The sequence below is a fragment of the Lathyrus oleraceus genome, chromosome 5 (assembly GCF_024323335.1).
Source record: "Lathyrus oleraceus cultivar Zhongwan6 chromosome 5, CAAS_Psat_ZW6_1.0, whole genome shotgun sequence".
Taxonomy (NCBI): domain Eukaryota; kingdom Viridiplantae; phylum Streptophyta; class Magnoliopsida; order Fabales; family Fabaceae; genus Lathyrus; species Lathyrus oleraceus.
The window spans coordinates 597,927,684-597,946,496 of NC_066583.1; the positions used below are offsets into that span (position 1 = coordinate 597,927,684).

General features: G+C 40.1%; 1 non-coding gene across 1 annotated transcript; it reads left to right on the forward strand.

The window, feature by feature from the left end:
* Nucleotides 1–15,745: 15,745 nt before the first annotated feature.
* LOC127088827 (small nucleolar RNA R71) lies at nt 15,746–15,852 on the forward strand. Its single transcript, XR_007790641.1, has one exon. It is a non-coding gene; the product is annotated as a small nucleolar RNA R71 (small nucleolar RNA).
* Nucleotides 15,853–18,813: the final 2,961 nt, after the last annotated feature.

Here is an 18,813-nt window from a genome sequence, read left to right on the forward strand (position 1 = left end):
CTTTCACATTCAGATACAAAAGTTCAGACATTGACACTTTGAAGGTCATTTGAACTAGAGTAACATCCCTCAAGGATAACAAATTCAGAGCCACCTTTGGTAACATCGTAGATCTCCTGGCCAAGAAGGTTGACTATGGTGCAATTACTACATTGGCTCAATATTATAACGTCCCTCTGAAATGCTTCACCTTTCCAGACTTTCAAATTTCCCTAACTCTAGAAGACATCGAGAGACTTCTCAATCAACCGATAAAAAAGTATAACCCCTTCCCCAAGCTGGAAGAAGGATTTTTCTTGTCTGAATTCTCTACTGTCTTGGGAATCAACGCCAACGAACTAGTGGTTAATTGGGGATCTAAAGGTACCTTCAAGGGTTTAAGTCAGAAATTCCTCGAGGCCCATGCTTGGAAGATGATTAAGGAAGAAATGCCAGATTTCTGTAGCGTAACGTTAGCACTTTTGATTCATGGAATTGTTTTATTCCCTAATATAGACAAATTTGTGGATCATTTAGCGGTGGGAGTCTTCCTAGACAATAACCCAGTGTCATTTCTGCTCGCCGACTTCTATCATACCTTCCATACAAGGCATGAGAAGAAATAAGGGACCTTTCTCTTTTGCGCTCCTCTATTTCACTTATGGATGAGGGCTCGTATGCTTCAATGTGGACCATTTGCTTATAGCAACTTGTCGTGGCCCCAAAAGTTCACACCTCTTTCATCTAATTCAATTATTCAGTATAAGAGAGAATGGGAAACAAAGGATGTCATTGCAAGATGTGGAGGGTTCTCGAATGTCCCCTTAATAGGAACACATGGTTGTATCAACTACAACCCCGCGCTACTCAAGAGACAGTTGAGATACGCCATGTTGAGTCCTCCCGAGGAGCGAGACCTCATACCTTTCATCGTCAATACCGTAGAACCACTTGATTCAAATGTGAAAAGTGTGCGAAGAGCTTGGACAAGAAAAATTCGGATTGACCAAGAGTGGGGTAAAAAGAACATCTTAGCCAAGGAACCCTACTTTGTATGGGTAAAAGAAATGGCTAGGGTTGTCAAGATGCCTTTCCTCTTTGACCCTTCATCATTTCTGTTGGTGCCCGAACCCGAGCCCGTATTTCAAGAAGATATGGACAAACTTACCAACAAAATACAAGAGATTGAGTTGGAAAATACTCAATTACGAGTCCAACTCAACCGTGCCAAGGAACATAATCACACCTTGGAAGAAAAGGGTAAGCAAGTCTTTGAGAAGTTCGCGGTCAACAAGAAGAGACTAAGGGAAGTCGAAGGCCAAAGAGTTTCAGTTGGTGGTGCTCTACTATGAGCCAATTCTGAGCTAGACGCTCGCAATGACAAGTTGGATCAAGTGTACCGAACCATTAGGGACCTTGAAAAGACCGTTGAGAGGTCTAATGCTATGAAGAAAGAGGCTAGGGAGGATTACGAAGCCCAAATACTCAAGCTTAGAACCACTCTAAAGGATCTCTTGGCTAAGGAATAACTAGATAGGGAGAAAGTTCACTGAAGCTTCTTGCGTGAGCAGTTCATCCTTGGACGAGCTTGCGAACAAATCAAGAATCTAAAGATGGGAACCTACGATCAAGCGTACGTGGAGTTGCGAAATGATTGTAGATATTGGGAAGAGAGATGCCATGGCGCCGAAGCTTTAATTGCTCAAAGGGATGGAATCATCCATAACCTCCAAACCCTCTATAACGAGTGGAGGGACAAATATGCTAACATGGCAGTGCTAACCAATTACGCCCTCCATGGCTTTCCCGGTAAGTTGAAGGAGGCTGATTTAATCATGTGCCCTGAGAATACCCCCAAAGAGGTCTATCATTTTGTTAAATCCTGCAAGAAGACAATGGTAAAACTCATCATCGATATTTAGGCTCTCCGCAAGTCTCAAGGGGTCACTTTTAGGATTGATATTTAGTTTGCTTATTTGTTCAAACACTTGTATTTTGAAATTTTCATGTATTTATATTTTTATGATTCCCTTTAAAAGGACGAATGAAGCTTTTGTGATTCACTCTATGTGCTTTCCTTTATTCTTGATTGCAAACGTAAATTGTTAAGTATTTATTGCAATAAAACTACATGAATAACTATAGAGCTTTCATTAATATAAACAAAAAAACATTCATGCATCATTTACATTTAAAAACAAAACAAAACAAAAACTCATCATTCACCCTTTCTTGATCAGAAACGGGCGCTACAAACTAACTTCCCGACACCATTATAATACGCACCGACACCAAGAAGCAGCAATGGACCATCTAGAGCAGAATCAAGTCGCACTCCGCGAAGACGTAGCCCAAGTAAGAGCTCAAATGGGACAACTGATGGAAATGGTCCATGTCGTCGCTCGTGGCCAGGAAATGATGGCGAGTTCACGCTGCCAATCCCCCTCATAATCCTCTTGTCGTAGATAATCTAGTGCCTCCTCCTCAAAACAACTTTCCACTTCACATTCCAATGGGTCCACTTGGTGGTGTTCCTCCGGTTGTTCTCAATCCTCCTGTTATTGAAATAGACGACTAACAAGATGCTTTCTTCAGCCCAATGGCTGCCTCCATGTATGAAGCTTTTGGCCCTCCTACCAACGAGGTGGAGAAGAAGGTTAAAGCCATCAAAGATAAACTAAAAGCAATGGAAAGCACATATGCTTTGGGTCTTGACGCTGATGAGATGTGCTTAGTTCCTGGTGTAGTTATCGCCTCTAAATTCAAGGTCCCTGACTTTGAAAAATATAAAGGAGTCAGTGATCCAAGAACTCATATTCAAGCCTACTTTTGCAAAATGGTCGCTTATTCTGATGACGACTGACTCCTCATGCACTTCTTTCAAGATTCATTGAGTGGAGCATCTTTGGACTGGTACATGCAACTAGAAGGTACCCACATCTACACATGGATGGAGATGGCGGAAGCATTCCTTAAGCATTATCAGTATAATACATATATGGCACCCAATCATACTCAATTGTAGAACTTGATGCAAAAGTCCGAAGAGACTTTCAAGGAATAGGCTCAACAGTGAAGAGAGCTTGCGGCTAGAGTACAACCTCCTTTGCTAGAACACGAATTAGTGGACATGTTCATGGGCAATCTGCAGGGCCCATACTTAGGTAGGATGGTAGGGAGTATATCCTCTGGCTTTTCCGACTTGGTTTTGACCGGTGAAAGAATTGAAAATATGATAAAGATGGGGAAAATCTAGAGTTCTGCAAGCACCTCCGGTGTTGTAAAGAAACCTTTTATCGTGTATGGAAAGAAAAGGGAAGGAGAAACGAATGCAACCATAATGATCAGAGCAAGAGCCCTAACATACTATGTCCCGTATCAGCATGTGGCCACCATAGCGCCAGTCCAACGATAACAACAACCATTCATAATTCCAATTCAAAAACAACAACAACAACAACGCTATCATAAATAACCTCAGCAACATCAACCACTTTATCAACAACAGCAACCACAACCACGTTATCAACAACAACAACGACAAAGACAAAGACGTCCTAAGAGAAGATTTGGCCTGATCCCAATGTCGTACAGTCATATTCAACCATACTTGTTACGAGGATCATTGGTACAGTTAAGGGAGTTAGGGCCACCCCTAATGGTTCTTCCCCCCGATTATGATGTCAACTCCTGATGCAAGTTCTATTCAGGCGCTCTCGGCCATTCCATCGAGAACTGTAAGGCCTTAAAATATAAGGTGCAATATCTGATTGATTCTAAGGAAATTACATTTGCGCCTAATGGCCCAAATGTAAACCATAACCCAATGCCTCCTCACAACTAATCAACTTTGAACATGGTAGAGATGGACAATGCAAGGAGATTGTTGAACTCTATCGACAAGTTGAAAACTCTACTTATTGAGATAAAGGATGTGTTGATGAAAAATAATGCATTTCCTGTTTGTAGTACAACTTGTGAAAATTGTATGATTAACCCGCAATAGTGTGGAATTTTGAGGTCTACCATACAAAAACTGATGGACAAGGGGGTCTTGGTGATAGATCGTCCATCCACAATTGAAGAAGTGTCCACTCTTGAGATCCCGTATAGTGAAGCTTTACCTATGCATATACCATATGATCTCTCTCAGATGACCCTCTCTATAAATCCCATTACTCCTATGGTGATAACAATACCAACGTCGTTTCCCTTCAACGACATAAAAGCAATTGTGTGGGTGTACGAATCATCAGTCCATATCCATGGACAAAGAATGCAAGAGAATCCCATGACGTCTAATGAACCAATAGTGAGTATAGCCAGTACCGATGGGGTCACCCAGAGCGAAAGAATCTTTGCTCCCACATCTCCCCCTGATGATAATAGTGGCCCTTCAGCCCAGGAAAAAGGTAAACAGATCAAAAACGCCCAACAAAGGCAAGATTCTCTACCTGCCAATGAGGTGTATAAATTCTTGTGCATCATTAGGAGAAGTGACTATAGGATGGTTGACCAACTCAACCAAACTCCGTCCAAAATCTCAATGTTGTCTTTGCTCATATGCTCCGAAGCATATCGCAACGCCTTGGTGATGCGTGGTTTTCGCAAGTATACGAACGCGTCAGAGTAATATAAAAGATTATCGAATCCACAAAGACCAAGTGTCAATCTATCGTTATCTGTCGTTATGGTGTTTATCAAAGGCAATCAAAATAGGTGTTTCGTTTTTAGAGTGTGCAATGAAAAGTAAAGTATTGAAGTAAATTTAATTAATAAAGACAGGGTCGAATGTAATTCACGTAATCAATGGATAATCCAAGTACTTGCTAATAGAGCTACTTATGGGTAATGTTTCCTACTTTGAAAAGAACTAATTTAACAGGAACTGTCGCTTTCGAGTATTCAGAACCGAGTTGTACTCCCTAATCAAACCCTCTTATTGTCACTTATAAAAAGGCGCGCATTGCGTTGGAGTAGTAAACCTATTTTTAAGAAATATAGTATCTTGACTAAGTTGAAAAGTATTATTGGATTTCTTAACCAAAAGAGGTTCTCACGAACCAGACTCTAAACTTATAAACGCGTCCGAAAATAGTTTTAAAATCTCTTTTCTTCTTTATGTTAAAAACTCCTGATGAACTAGACAAAGCGCTTTCGCTGTTTTTGAAATAGTTAAAAACAATTAAGCTTAAAAAGACGTTGGACGGCTTTCGATCTTACCCAACGGAATTGAAGTGCGGGAAAACTTAAGTTGAAAGTTAAAATAGCCCTTAAGTGTTTCTACGGACAATTGTACGGATTACTGGTTCAATTACGATCCTTACATTCTAACCTTATAAATTTAGCTAGACATGGTAAAGTAAAAGTGCATTAAAATAAATAAAAGTAGTGCGAGTGCGGAAAGTAAATAAAAGTAGTGCGAGTGCGAGAAATAAATAAAGTAAAAGCGAGTGCGAGAAATAAATAAAGTAAAGGCGAGTGCGGGAAATAAATAAAAGTAAAGCGAGTGCGGGGAAATAAATAAAAGTAAAGCGAGTGCGGGAAATAAATAAAAGTAAAGCGAGTGCGGGAACTAAATAAAAGTAAAGTGAGTGCGGGAAATTAAATAAGATAAAGACAAGTAATAAAAACCTGCTCCAATCGGAGGGTTGAGTAAATTGCAATGCGGAAATGAAAATGGCGGCAGAATTAACTTCCTTCCAAAGTGCTCCAAACTCGATTACAGACTCTATCACAGACTTGATTACACAATTGTGGTAACACTCCAATGCGAAGCGATTACCACTTTATAAAACTGAAATATGCCTAAGTGAAACAAAGTTGCTCTGATTTTGCCTCTGCTCTAAGTTTGGATGATTGTAAAAGTGAATTCGAGTTTCTATTTATAAGCAAGTAAAAAGATGGAAATGACTTGGATGCCCTTCAACTTGAAATTGAGGGAAACTGTTTTCCTCTTGTGGCGCCCGCCACAAGGCCATGGTGCCCGCCACAAGGCCAAAGTGAGGCGCCTTAGTGGATGTAGTGGAGAACGTGGGAGTTGAGGGAAGTTGAGTTTGGACACGTCATGGCTTGGTCTGTGGCGCCCGCCATTGGGTAGGCCATAAGCACAAAATGCTGAATTTTAGAGTTTTTTGCTCTTTTTCACTCCTTTTCTCAATCGGGGCTCCGATTAAAGTAAAAACCTGAAAACAAAGGAAAACATACCAATAACACAACAAAATGATAATAAAACGACTAGAATGCATGTGAAATCGGAGTTGAAAATACGGTAAATTTTAGTGTTATCAAACTCTCCCACACTTAAACCTTTGCTTGTCCTCAAGTGAAACATTAAAAAGCTCATAAAAGAAAATTTGTGTAAACGAGTGCTTCAGGTAAAAATTCCAAGTTCAAGTCGGGATGCAGTGATAGGTACTAACTGAGTGAACTAAGGGTATCATGATGACACTAATCCGCACATACGGACATAAACTTCATTCCTATATTAACCAACCCATAGTATCCCACAATACCTAGGCCTGCCTCTTCATCTCTTTTTGTGTCCTTTTCATTCAGGCGCAATCATATTAAGCCCGTTATCCGTACATGCTTCATAGTAGAGTGGCCTGTTAGTGATTATGATCAGAGCTTGGGGTTTCTGGCACATAAATATGTGTAAACCCTTTTATTGGACCCAACTGTAGTTGTGGGGGATCGGATCGTAATCCGCCCTACCGAGTTCAGTGCCAGATACCTCTGAACCAACTAACAGTGGGTAAGTTTTTTTCTTTTTCTTTTTCTTTTTCTTTTTGTAGCAATTTTTACAATTCTTTGGTTTAAATGACTTTGTGAGGGTCACCTATACCGGAGTTGCCTTTTTGCTTTCTTTTATTTTTTTGTTTGTTTTTTCTGGATCATTCACTTATTTGCATCGGTCCCCTACGTAGAGGATGCGTAGGCCGGAGCTGACTGCTGAGATAAACTACTGAGGACTTATACGGAAATGATGATTAAGGCCATGGTATATGGGGTTTCGGGAATGATTCCTATATTTACGAAGCTTATGGTGTTAAAACAGATACTGATGTTTCGCAAAGTTCTCCCAAGTCACCGCATCCTTACTCAAAACATGTCTTTAAGACCTGAAAACTTTCGGAATAACACTATTTTCTTTTGCAAAAAAATTTTGGTGGGGCTAAAGGTATGGGGAGGTAGGATTGTACTAAAGATCTACTGTATTTGGTGACTCGTCAGACTCATGCATTATACTAAGAGAGAAAAATAAACAAATAAAAGGGAATAACAATAAATAAACTATCTAAAAACAGCAAAGAAAAAATGATAAAGGAAAAACGAGAAAAGCAATAAAGAAAAGACGATAGAGTCTCCTCCCACACTTAAATCGAACATTGTCCCCAATGTATCGAAATAAGATAAGAAAGAGTTACTTGGCAACCTATTGCTGACCACTAGTGCCCTCGCCATCCTGAGGTGGACGACGTGATCGGGTACGACGACAGTCTCTCTGATCCATCCTCGTCTGCAGGGCATCCTGAGCGGTCCTCACTTCTCGAAGGTTACCTATAATGGAACCTTGAGTGGCTTCAATTAGTTCCATGTGTCTCTGGTGGTAGTTTTGTTGACGGGCCTGTGTATCTGTGATCGTTTGCAGGGACTGAAGAACAGTGTCGTAGGACCTGTCTATCCTCCGCTGCGACTCTTGCATGAAGCGCATGTTATCCGCCATTTGTTGCTGGATGGTAGAGAGGAGGTTGTCACGCCTTTGCTCTCTAGCCATGTGGTCACGCCACATCTCCTCTGTAATATAGAAGCCAGGAGTGGTACCTGCAGAAGAAGAAGATGGTACGGTGTGTGGTGGTGAAGGATGATGGGGGGACACATGTGGTACGGGATATCTCTCTCTCCGATCGTATTCATCATCAGTGTCATATCCCGCCTCATCAGGAATGTTTGGAGGAAGAGGACCCAAAACAGGTGGGGCGTTTAAATCGTAGGTCCAATTCCTTTCATCTCGTACATTTGTACGTCTAGTGCACGGTAAAACAACAGACGGGATGGCTACACCATGAACCATAAGCATATAGCCTCCTTCCCTCCTCGAGCGGCACAATTTCATGTCTCTCAGAAATTTTAGGTTAATTGTGCGAGGAGGTAAGGGTTCTAGGGTAGCCATCTCATCGTTCAGGTTAAGCGCCCGAGCAATAGATGTAATCAATCCACCAAAAGAAATCGGTCCCGCTTTATTCACAGTTAAAATCATATGAGCAAGCATGAACGGGACCAAATTAATACGTCTATTTGTGAGGCTTCCTTGTAAAAATAGAAGCTCTCTAGCATTAACCTTATTTGGATTCTCCCGACCAAAAATAGTGCATGCCAACAGATATCTAAAAACTCTGATGGCCGGGTTATGGATAGTTGAGGCAAGAACTCCTTCAAAAGAGTTTATGGAAGTGTTTGATAGACGCTCCCAGAAGGAAAATACCTCAACAGACCATTCGGAATCCAAAGGGGCCTCACAAATAGCACCGTCCCCATTAGGGATTCCTAACAAGCTGGCTAGTTCGTCGGTACTGAATTGGTATTCAACAGCAAACATTCTAAATTTGACAGTACCAACTGTGCTAGCAGTGTTAGGGTTGACAATATAAATTAAGGAACTCAAAAATTCAATTGTCAACCGCTCATAGGTAGGTTCTTTATTGGAAAAGAAATTATGCAAACCTAAATTATCTAATAAATGAAATATGCTATGACAGATACCTAAAGTGTAGAGACAGTCTTCGTCAACATACCTTGTCGGGAGGATTTCCCGATTTTGCAACCGTTCAATAATTTTTCTTTGTCGATCCCCCAGTTTCCCTCCTCGAAAAATGAATCCGTTAAACTCCATTTGAATGCTCTTGAAAAGTGATGAAGAAGATGAAGTGGTTTGTGAAAAGGTTGGACTTTTATAAAATCCGACGGATGAAATCGAAAATGGAAAGTGGAATAATGATTTGTGTGGTGTGGTGGATAGAAAAGTATGAGCTTTTTGTGGGTTCAAGGATATTTTTCCAAGGTGCAAAAATGGGTTTGGGAGGTTGTAAGTTGCAAAAATGGGTTCTGCCCCGACCATTTACAGACGCTGTGGCGGGCGCCACAGGTCCTATGGCGGGCGCCACAAGGCAAAATCTGGCTGGGCCAGATTTTGGTCCTTTGGTTTGGGCTTCTCTTGTCTTTTGGCTTTGAGGGGTCTGGATAGCATTTGTCTTGTGATTCTCCTAGTATATTTGACTTGCATAATTTTATAAAAGTAAAAAAAACAAAAATAAAAAGTGAAACTGAAACAAAAACAAAAACAGAAATTAAATATAAATAAATAAATAACTGAAAGATTAAAATGCAAATAAAATAAACATAAAACATATGTAGATAAAAATAGAAGTACTAATATATAGATGTAGTTTATATAATATTCCCAATGCGATAATATAAGATGAGTCATGTAAATACGAGAAATATAAAAATGAGATAAAATAAGATTAAATGGTGAGATCATGTAATGGGGAAGTCATCTTCCTGAGAGGAACCACGGAGCATGGCTACTTCTTGCTTGAGTTATGCGATCTCCTGATATAGACAGTCGGCTTCAGTAGCATGGGTGAGATCAGACACTCCCATCTGTAAAGTAAGGTCAGCTACCTCCTGTCTAAGCGCTGCGATCTCTCTACGACACTCAGCAATCTGAGTGCGGATGTCGGGTGTCTGCAATGAAAGATTATTAGAGAAAACAGTGATTCTGGGAGATGGCGGTGTAGGTGTGTATTCATCAATGGGTGGCGATCTCGGTTCCTCAACGGTCTCTCCCTGATCCTCTAGAGCATAACTCCAATTCGCTGGATCATGCACACTGGTCATCATAGGGTCTGGCAGTGTGAAATAGTGAATAGCCTCGCTGTCGACTAGCAGTCGGAACTGACATGGGTGGAAAGAGGCTCTCCTCATCAATCCTCTGGTCAAACAGAAATCGATGTCCATGGTCATGTACCCACAGTAGGTCTGAAGATGTAACAACTTGCGAGACAGACCTAAGGCGACAGCAATCTGCGTGATGATTCCGCCAACATGGATGACTCCTTCGGTAGATCTGGAGATACCGCTGAGACTGTATAATAAAAGGTTCCCACATGTTACTGGGCGAGACTGGGATGCACAAAATAATAGGAAGATTTCCTCTTCACTCAGTAGTGTCTCTACATCCGGCTTTCACAGGAAAGAATGTGCTAATATCATCTGAAAGTATCTGAAGGCGGGGTTATGTATGACATAAGACATCTGCATAGATGGATCCTGGCTTCCGCCACCTGATATATCACTCCAAAACTTCTCAACCTCCTTACCCAGGAAATATCCCATAGGTGTCTCCGGGATAGCATCAGGAGTAGTCTGGAAACCCAATAAGTCGCCGAACTCTTTTTGGCTGAAGGAGTACTCAACTCCGAAAAGCCTGAAAGCAGCATACCCATCTGGTCCAGAATATGGGTCATAGTCGAATGAACTCAGGAACTCCAAAGTCAGGTTCCTATATGTGTTACTCAAGTCATCAACAAACTCGTCCCAGTGAAGCTGGTGGCTAAGGAATCGGATACTCGGCTCGATACCCAGTGCCTCCATACAGTGCTGATCAGGATAACGTGTGGGTGCCATAGGACGCTAATACAAAGCGATGTAGCGCTCCCTCTGAGCATTATCTCTATAGGCCACATGCATGTCATCAAAATCCTGCATCCTGTAAAGGTTAAGAAAGTGATCCTGAAAATACAAACCATTCAAATCTTAGTCTTAATGCAAAATATGATAAAATAAAATAAAAAAAATTAAATTAAATAAATGCACAAAAGTAAAACAAAATAAAAACCATGGGTTGCCTCCCACGCAGCGCTTGTTTAACATCATTAGCTTGACGATTAGAATTTATACACCTGTAGTAGTAGGGATTGGTGGATCAATCAGGGTGTGGCTCGAGTAGTATGCTGGAATGTCTCCTCCTTCGTAGAGCTTCAGTCTTTGTCCATTTACAATGAATGGACTACAGGTATCGTTCTTGATCTCTACGGCTCCGGATCTCAGAATCTTGGATACTTCGAAAGGACCAGTCCATCTTGAACGTAGCTTTCCAGGGAAGAGTCGTAACCTAGAGTTAAAAAGGAGAACATGATCGCCTATACTGAAGTTTTTCTTTACTATTCTTTTGTCGTGATAGGCTTTTGTCCTCTTTTTATATATTTTTGCATTCTCGTAGGCAGATTGCCTAAGTTCTTCTAATTTATGAATGTCTAGGGTACGCTTTTCTCCAGCGGCTAGGTAATCTAAATTCAAAGTTTTAATGGCCCAATAGGCCTTATGCTCTAATTCGAATGGTAAGTGACATGATTTTCCATAAACTAGTTGATGAGGGGTAGTTCCTATAGGGGTTTTGAAAGCGGTTCTATAGGCCCATAATGCTTCTTGAAGCTTCTGAGACCAGTCTCTCCTAGAAATAGAAACAGTTTTCTCTAGGATTTATTTTATCTCCCTATTAGATACTTCTACTTGGCCACTAGTTTGTGGGTGGTACGGTGTTGCTACTCTATGCCTAACTCCATATTTTCTTAAAAGTTTATCAAATATTCTCGATATAAAGTGTGATCCTCCATCGCTTATGACTAAACGTGGTGTTCCAAATCTAGGGAATATATAGTTTTTAAATAGTTTGATTACTACCCTAGTGTCGTTTGTGGGTGCAGCTATAGCTTCAATCCACTTAGACACATAGTCTACAGCTACTAAGATATACCTGTTTCCTAAGGATAGTGGGAAAGGTCCCATGAAATCTATACCCCATACGTCAAAGAGTTCTACTTCCTGAATGTTTCTTAGAGGCATTTCATCACGCCTTGAAATGTTTCCAGTGCGTTGGCATCTATCACACTTAACAATGCAAGCATAGACATCACGCCACATGGTAGGCCAGAATAGGCCAGGTTGAAGAATCTTGGTGTATGTCTTAGAGGTGCTCGCATGTCCACCATAAGGTGCAGAATGACAATGCTCGATAATATTATTTACCTCTTCTTCTGGAACGCAACGGCGAAAAATGTCATCTTTACCCCTTTTGAAAAGGAGCGGTTCGTCCCAATAGAAGTTTCTTACATCGTGGAAGAATTTCTTCTTGCGGTGGTAATCAAGATCAGGGGGTACTATATCAGCAGCTAGGTAATTAACGAAATCTGCATACCAGGGTACGTTACTTATTGCTAAGGAATTTTGAGGGTTCTCATAAGGATCTAGGTTATTATCTTCAATGGTTTCTACTCTAGCTATCAGTCTATCATAGGCAAAATCATCATTTATGGGTATTAGTTCTGGTTTTAGATGTTCTAGCCTAGAAAGGTGATCGGCCACTACATTTTCAGTGCCTTTTTTATCTCTTATGTCTAAATCAAACTCTTGTAGTAATAGAATCCATCGGAGTAACCTGGGCTTGGCATCTTTTTTACTTAATAGGTAACGAATGACAACATGATCGGTGTAAACAATAATTTTTGCTCCTACTAGATAAGATCTAAATTTGTCTATAGCGAAAACTATAGCGAGTAATTCTTTTTCATTTGTTGCATAATTAAGTTGGGCAGCATCTAGGGTTCTACTGGCATAATAAATGGCATGTAATTTTTTATCTTTCCTTTGTCCTAGAACGGCTCCAACTGCATAATCACTAGCATCGCACATTATCTCGAAAGGTTCCGACCAATCAGGTGGTTTCATAATGGGTGCAGATACTAACGCTTGTTTTAAAAGATTAAATGCGTCATTACATTTTTCATCGAAAATGAATTCAACGTCTTTCATTAAAAGTCCGGTTAAAGGTTTAGTTATTTTGGAGAAGTCTTTAATGAAACGCCGGTAGAATCCAGCGTGTCCAAGAAAACTTCGGACTTCTCTAATAGTTTTAGGGGGTTTTAGGTTTTCTCTAACTTCTATTTTAGCTTTATCTACCTCTATACCTTTTTCGGAAACTATATGTCCTAAAACTATTCCTTCGGTTACCATGAAATGACATTTTTCCCAGTTTAGTACGAGGTTCACCTCCACGCATCTCTCCAGGAATTTCTCAAGGTTAGAAAGACAATTGTGGAAATCAAATCCGCAAACCTAGAAATCATCCATAAACACTTCCATGATACCATCTAGGTAATCTGCGAAGATTGACATCATGCAGCGTTGGAAAGTAGCTGGGGCATTACAGAGGCCGAACGACATTCGTCTGTAGGCAAAAGTTGCATAAGGGCATGTAAAGGTAGTTTTTTCTTGATCTTCGGGGTGGATAGGTATTTGGAAGAATCCAGAGTATCCATCTAGATAGAAGAAGTAAGAGTGTCTGGCTAGACGCTCCAACATCTGGTCTATAAATGGTAAAGGGAAATGATCCTTCCTAGTTGCTTTATTTAATTTTCTATAATCTATACACATCCGCCATCCTCCTTCTAAACGTTTTGCTACATGTTCGCCTTTATCGTTTTGCACGACTGTGATGCCTCCCTTTTTAGGTACTACATGCACAGGGCTCACCCACTTACTATCCGAGATCTGGTAGATGATACCTGCCTCAAGTAACTTAAGAACTTCCTTTTTAACAACATCACTCATTATAGGGTTTATTCTTCTCTGGTGTTCCCTAGAGGGTTTTGAATCTTCTTCGAGCGAAATCTGATGCATGCATACAGATGGACTTATACCTTTCAGGTCAGAGATAGTATATCCTAAGGCTGAGGGATATCTTCGTAAAACGTCTAAAAGTTGGTTCGTTTCCTTTTGGCTCAAGGTAGCACTGACTATAACTGGACGGTTCATCTTTTCATCGAGGAACTCATATCTCAGGTTCTTAGGCAGTTCCTTAAGTTCTAAGGTGGGTTTCTTAGGGCATGGCATAGGATCTGGGGTAAGGGATAAACATTCGGAAAGGTTATCATCGATGTAGGGTTTCTTAAAGTCATCATCTTCCCTTATGAGAGTTGATGGTAACTTAATTGTTTTTATAATTTCTTTTTGTTCTAATTCTCTAACACATTCATCAATGATATCTAAGGCATAACACGAGTCTCCCATCACAGGTGCCATAAGAAATTTCGAAAGTATAAATTCTATTTTCTCGTCACCTACCTCAAATGTCAACTTTCCTTTCTTGACATCTATTATGGCTCCTGCAGTCGATAAGAATGGTCTACCTAGAAGGATTGGTATATCATTGTCCTCTTTGATGTCCATGACAACAAAATCAGTAGGGATAAATAACTGACCTATCCTAACAGGAACATCTTCTAAAATGCCTATCGGATATTTAACAGATCTATCGGCTAACTGAAGTGACATCTTAGTGGGTTGTAATTTTCCTAAGTTTAACCTCTCACAAACCGCTAAAGGCATTAGGCTCACACTAGCTCCTAAGTCTAGAAAAGCTTTTTCGATGACATGATTACCCAAAAGGCAAGGAATGGAAAAAATTCCAGGATCTTTATCTTTCTTTGCTAATTTGTCCTCAGAAATGGCATTACATTCCAAAGGCTTCGGATCGTCAAGTCTACGTTTGTTGGTAAGGATGTCTTTGAGAAACTTTGCATAAGAAGGTATTTGGGTGATGGCTTATGTGAAAGGGATTTCTACATGAAGTTTTTCTATAACTTTAATAAATTTTTGATATTGTTTATTGATCTGGGTTTGTTTGAGTCTTTGCGGATATGGTATAGGTGGTTTATATGGCGGGGGTGGTATGTAAGTTTTATATTTAGGTTCTTCTCCTTTCTCTCGACCTTCCTGGTTTTCAAATTCCTCTGGTCCCTTTACTTCGTCCGGGGGTTTGGTACATTCCTTTGAAGTTTCAGATTCACTCAATCTAGGGTTTGGTGGCTCATCATAAGCGTTCCCACTTCGTAGGGTAATGGCATTGGCTTGTCCTCTCGGATTTTGTTGAGGTTGTCCAGGGAATTGTCCTCCAGGTGTAGTCTGAGGGGCTTGGTTTAAAGCTACCTGAGAGATCTGGGTTTCAAGCATCTTGGTATGAGTAACTATTTGGTCAACCTTGGTTCCTAACTGAGTAATCAATTCGTTAACATGAATGTTTTGGTTCATGAACTCCTTGTTTTGTTGGGTTTGAGCGGTGACAAAATTTTCCATAATTTTCTCAAGGCTCGGCTTTGGTGGTACAGGTTGCATAGGTTGATTTGATCTTGGGGCTTGATAACTAGGTCTCAGAGGTGTATTATTTTGAATAGGGTTATTATTTTTATAGGAGAAGTTCAGGTGATTCCTCCATCCAGGGTTATAGGTATTCGAATATGGGTTCCCTTGGGTGTAGTTTACTTGCTCAGAGTGGGTTTCGTTTAATAGACTGCATTCTGCAGATTGGTGTCCTTTGGTTCCACATATCTCACAATCCGACGAAACTGCGGCTACAGTATTCGGGTTTATGCACATATGCTCGACTTTGAGGGATAATGCGTCCATTTTAGCTTGCATCATGTCTATAGAGCTTAGTTCATGCACTCCTCCTTGGGCTTCCTTCTTCTCAACTGTCGCTCGTTCGACTCCCCATGATTGATGGTTTTGAGCCATATCTTCGATGAGGGCACTAACTTCAGGATAAGGTTTGTTCATCAGAGCACCGCCTGCGACAGCGTCGACGGTCATCTTTGTGTTGTAATGAAGTCCATTATAGAAGGTTTGGATGATTAACCAATTTTCTAAGCCATGATGTGGGCATGCTCGTAACAACTCTTTATATCTCTCCCAAGCTTCGAACAGCGATTCTCCTTGGTTTTGGGTAAATCTAGTTATATGGTTTCGAAGAACGGCGGTTTTACTCGGGGGAAAATATCTAGCAAGAAAAACTCTTCTAAGGTTATCCCAAGTCGTAATGGAATTGGGTGGAAGGGAATCTAACCATGATAGGGCTTTATCTCTGAGGGAAAAAGGAAATAATCTTAAACGTATTGCCTCAGGAGAAGCTTCATTGGTTTTAAAAGTATCTGCTAATTGAAGAAATATTTTTAAATGTTGGTTTGGGTTCTTGTTAGTTGTTATTTTAAGTGTCGGGTTTTTGTTATCGTATCCACAGGGATTGTAAGATATCACCGCCGTTCGATGGTTGTATTAATCTTAGCTTAAGTAACACAGGGGGTTTTGGTTTTAATCATGTTATCTTGCATAAAAAGGTAATACACTGCGGTAAAAGTTTGATTTGAATATTTGAGAAATATTGCCAAAGTTAGGGTTCAACGATCACTTTGCATGTATTTGTTCGGTCAACAATCTTATAAACTCCTTTAGATGATAAATTATTTCACAAAGTCCTCCCAATGTGTTTCTCTCGAACACACATTGTGAGTTTTCCCATTTTGATCGATTGTTTATCTCTAACACAACCTATCAAAATGACAACTTTTTGGTTCAACCTTATGGTGAACAAAATCATTCATTACTATCTCTAGCTAACAAACAAGATTGGATGAAAACCTAGGTTAAGAGTTGGTAAACATCTCTCGATCATAAACCAACACAAAGAGTTTTGAATAAGAACAAAGTTTTCATCATATATTCACCATTAAAGAGTTTACACATGAAGATCCTTACATTTACACACAAAGCTAATGATCATCTACATCTAACCTTGACAAATGGAGGACTTAGCTACTCATTTTCATGGTAGCTTGGTCGGCAAGTTTCGGAAGAAGGTTGATCAACATCCGAGTCGAATAATCGAGATTGGATGGGAATCCACCTTCTTTTTGTAAAAGATGGTTAAGAGATGAAGAGAAATGAAATTTAGGGCACAAAAGCTTCTAAGAACAATGCTGTAAAAATATCTAGAAAAAGTGCAAAAGTATGGAAAAACTAGGTATGGCTCTCAAAAGTGGCACTTGCTACTTATAGAGCTGTACTGGGCTGTCATGCTCGCTAGGCGAGCAGAATGGCTCGCCTAGCGAGGGTCTAATTGAGGCACATGAGGCACCTGCGCCCAGAGAAACAGCCTATCTCAAACTGTCATGTTCGCCTAGCGAACAAAACCTTCGCCTAGCGAAGGACACGCTTCAACCCTCGCTCCAGCGAGGTTGAGAGGTTTGGCTACTGGAATGCTCGCTGGGAACTCGCTAGAGCCTCGCCTAGCGAGTGAGTGCTGGCTGCGCTTTTCACCAAGTCTGGAAGCGTTCGCTGCAACGTTCGCTGGAAGCTCGCCTAGCGAGTCCTTGGCTACAGCTCTCGCCTAGCGAGCAAGCGGATGAATGCATCTTCTCTTTGGTTCCTTTGCCAACTTTCTTGTGTCTTCATTTTCAATTATTTCATGCCTTCTTCCTGCACAATAACACACAAATCAAAGGTACCAAGATCGTTTATCAATGTATTGCATTTCATCTAAAACAAAGGTGGTTTTGACAATTTAGCAAGGAAATGGAGTGAAAGATACCCATATTTGATAGCTCAAATAAGCACTTTTGGGTATCTAACAACTCTCCCCAACTAGATTCTTGCTTGTCCTCAAGCAAAGTATGCCTCTTGAAGGACAAGAGGATTTGCTTTAAGAAAATGGTTTCTCCGAAGTTGGATAAAACGGCTCAAACACAAGCGAATCAGCATATACAAGTTTCCAACGGTTCGAATAAAATAATACACAAGAACTAAAACTTAATAGCTATGCGAAATATTTATCTATCTACAACAATATTATTCTGAATGAATCACCCTATCTCTCCTCTTCGAATAAGGAATGAAGAATTTACGCGTTTGCAACCGCGGGAATAATCTCACTCTCTAACAAATAATGAAGAAATCAATTCGATTCATACAATGTCTAACAATTATAAATGGTAATGTGGAAGCACGAAGATCACTAAGGGCTTTTCGGTTGAAGCTTGGTCAGGTTAACAAACAAGGGTCATTTCTAAGGCCATTGAAAACGAAATTGCCGATGCAAAAGAGACATTCACTGTACACATATTCACACATCTCGACTTCGTTCCATTTGTTTCTTATTTGAAACCTTCACAACTTTTATTTCACAACTCAATTTTTATTTTTCACTATTTTTCTTCCAAGCAAGCATTCATTTTCATTCTTTCTATTTTTGTTCTTTTCTTTCACATCATATTTACAAAACAGATGTTTCTTTTCTATATTTTTATTTTCAATGCTTGCTCGGTTTTTCATTTTTTTTTTAGTTGTGGTACTTACCGATTCTCCCCAACTTATTTCTTACTCACCCTAAGTGAATTCTCTTAACTTTTTACGGCAAAAGAACAATAATCAAGATTTTCCGGGTTGTAAAAAAAAGATTTTTGAAATCTCGCTTTATTTCAAGCAGAGATTCAACTATTTAAGCTCAAAGGGGTTAACGAATACTCTCTCTGCTCACAGGTAAGTTGTTTTTGGATGTAGTTGTGCTCGATAGAAAACAAGTGCCTTGATCATTTCTAATTGCTTCCACATATTCACAATAATAAAAGACGAAGCATGAATCAAATGAATCAACAAAACTTATTAGAATCCAGCATTTAAGTGTACAATGGAGGTTTCCTCACAATTTGTGGTTTTAAGTTCTAGATGAAACATTCATTCAATTATGTTGCAAAAAGACAATATTCAATTTACCAAAAAGAGTAAAGTTCTTAATGCATTCTAAAATTCTAGCCGGAGGTAACCATGTACCTTAGCCTTATTCACTTGTTTATTCTTATCATTGCCATCCAAGCTCGGATGCACCTTCTTTGGGTGCTTCTTTGAGGAGCAACCAATCTAGAGGGTTTGCCACTCAATCAA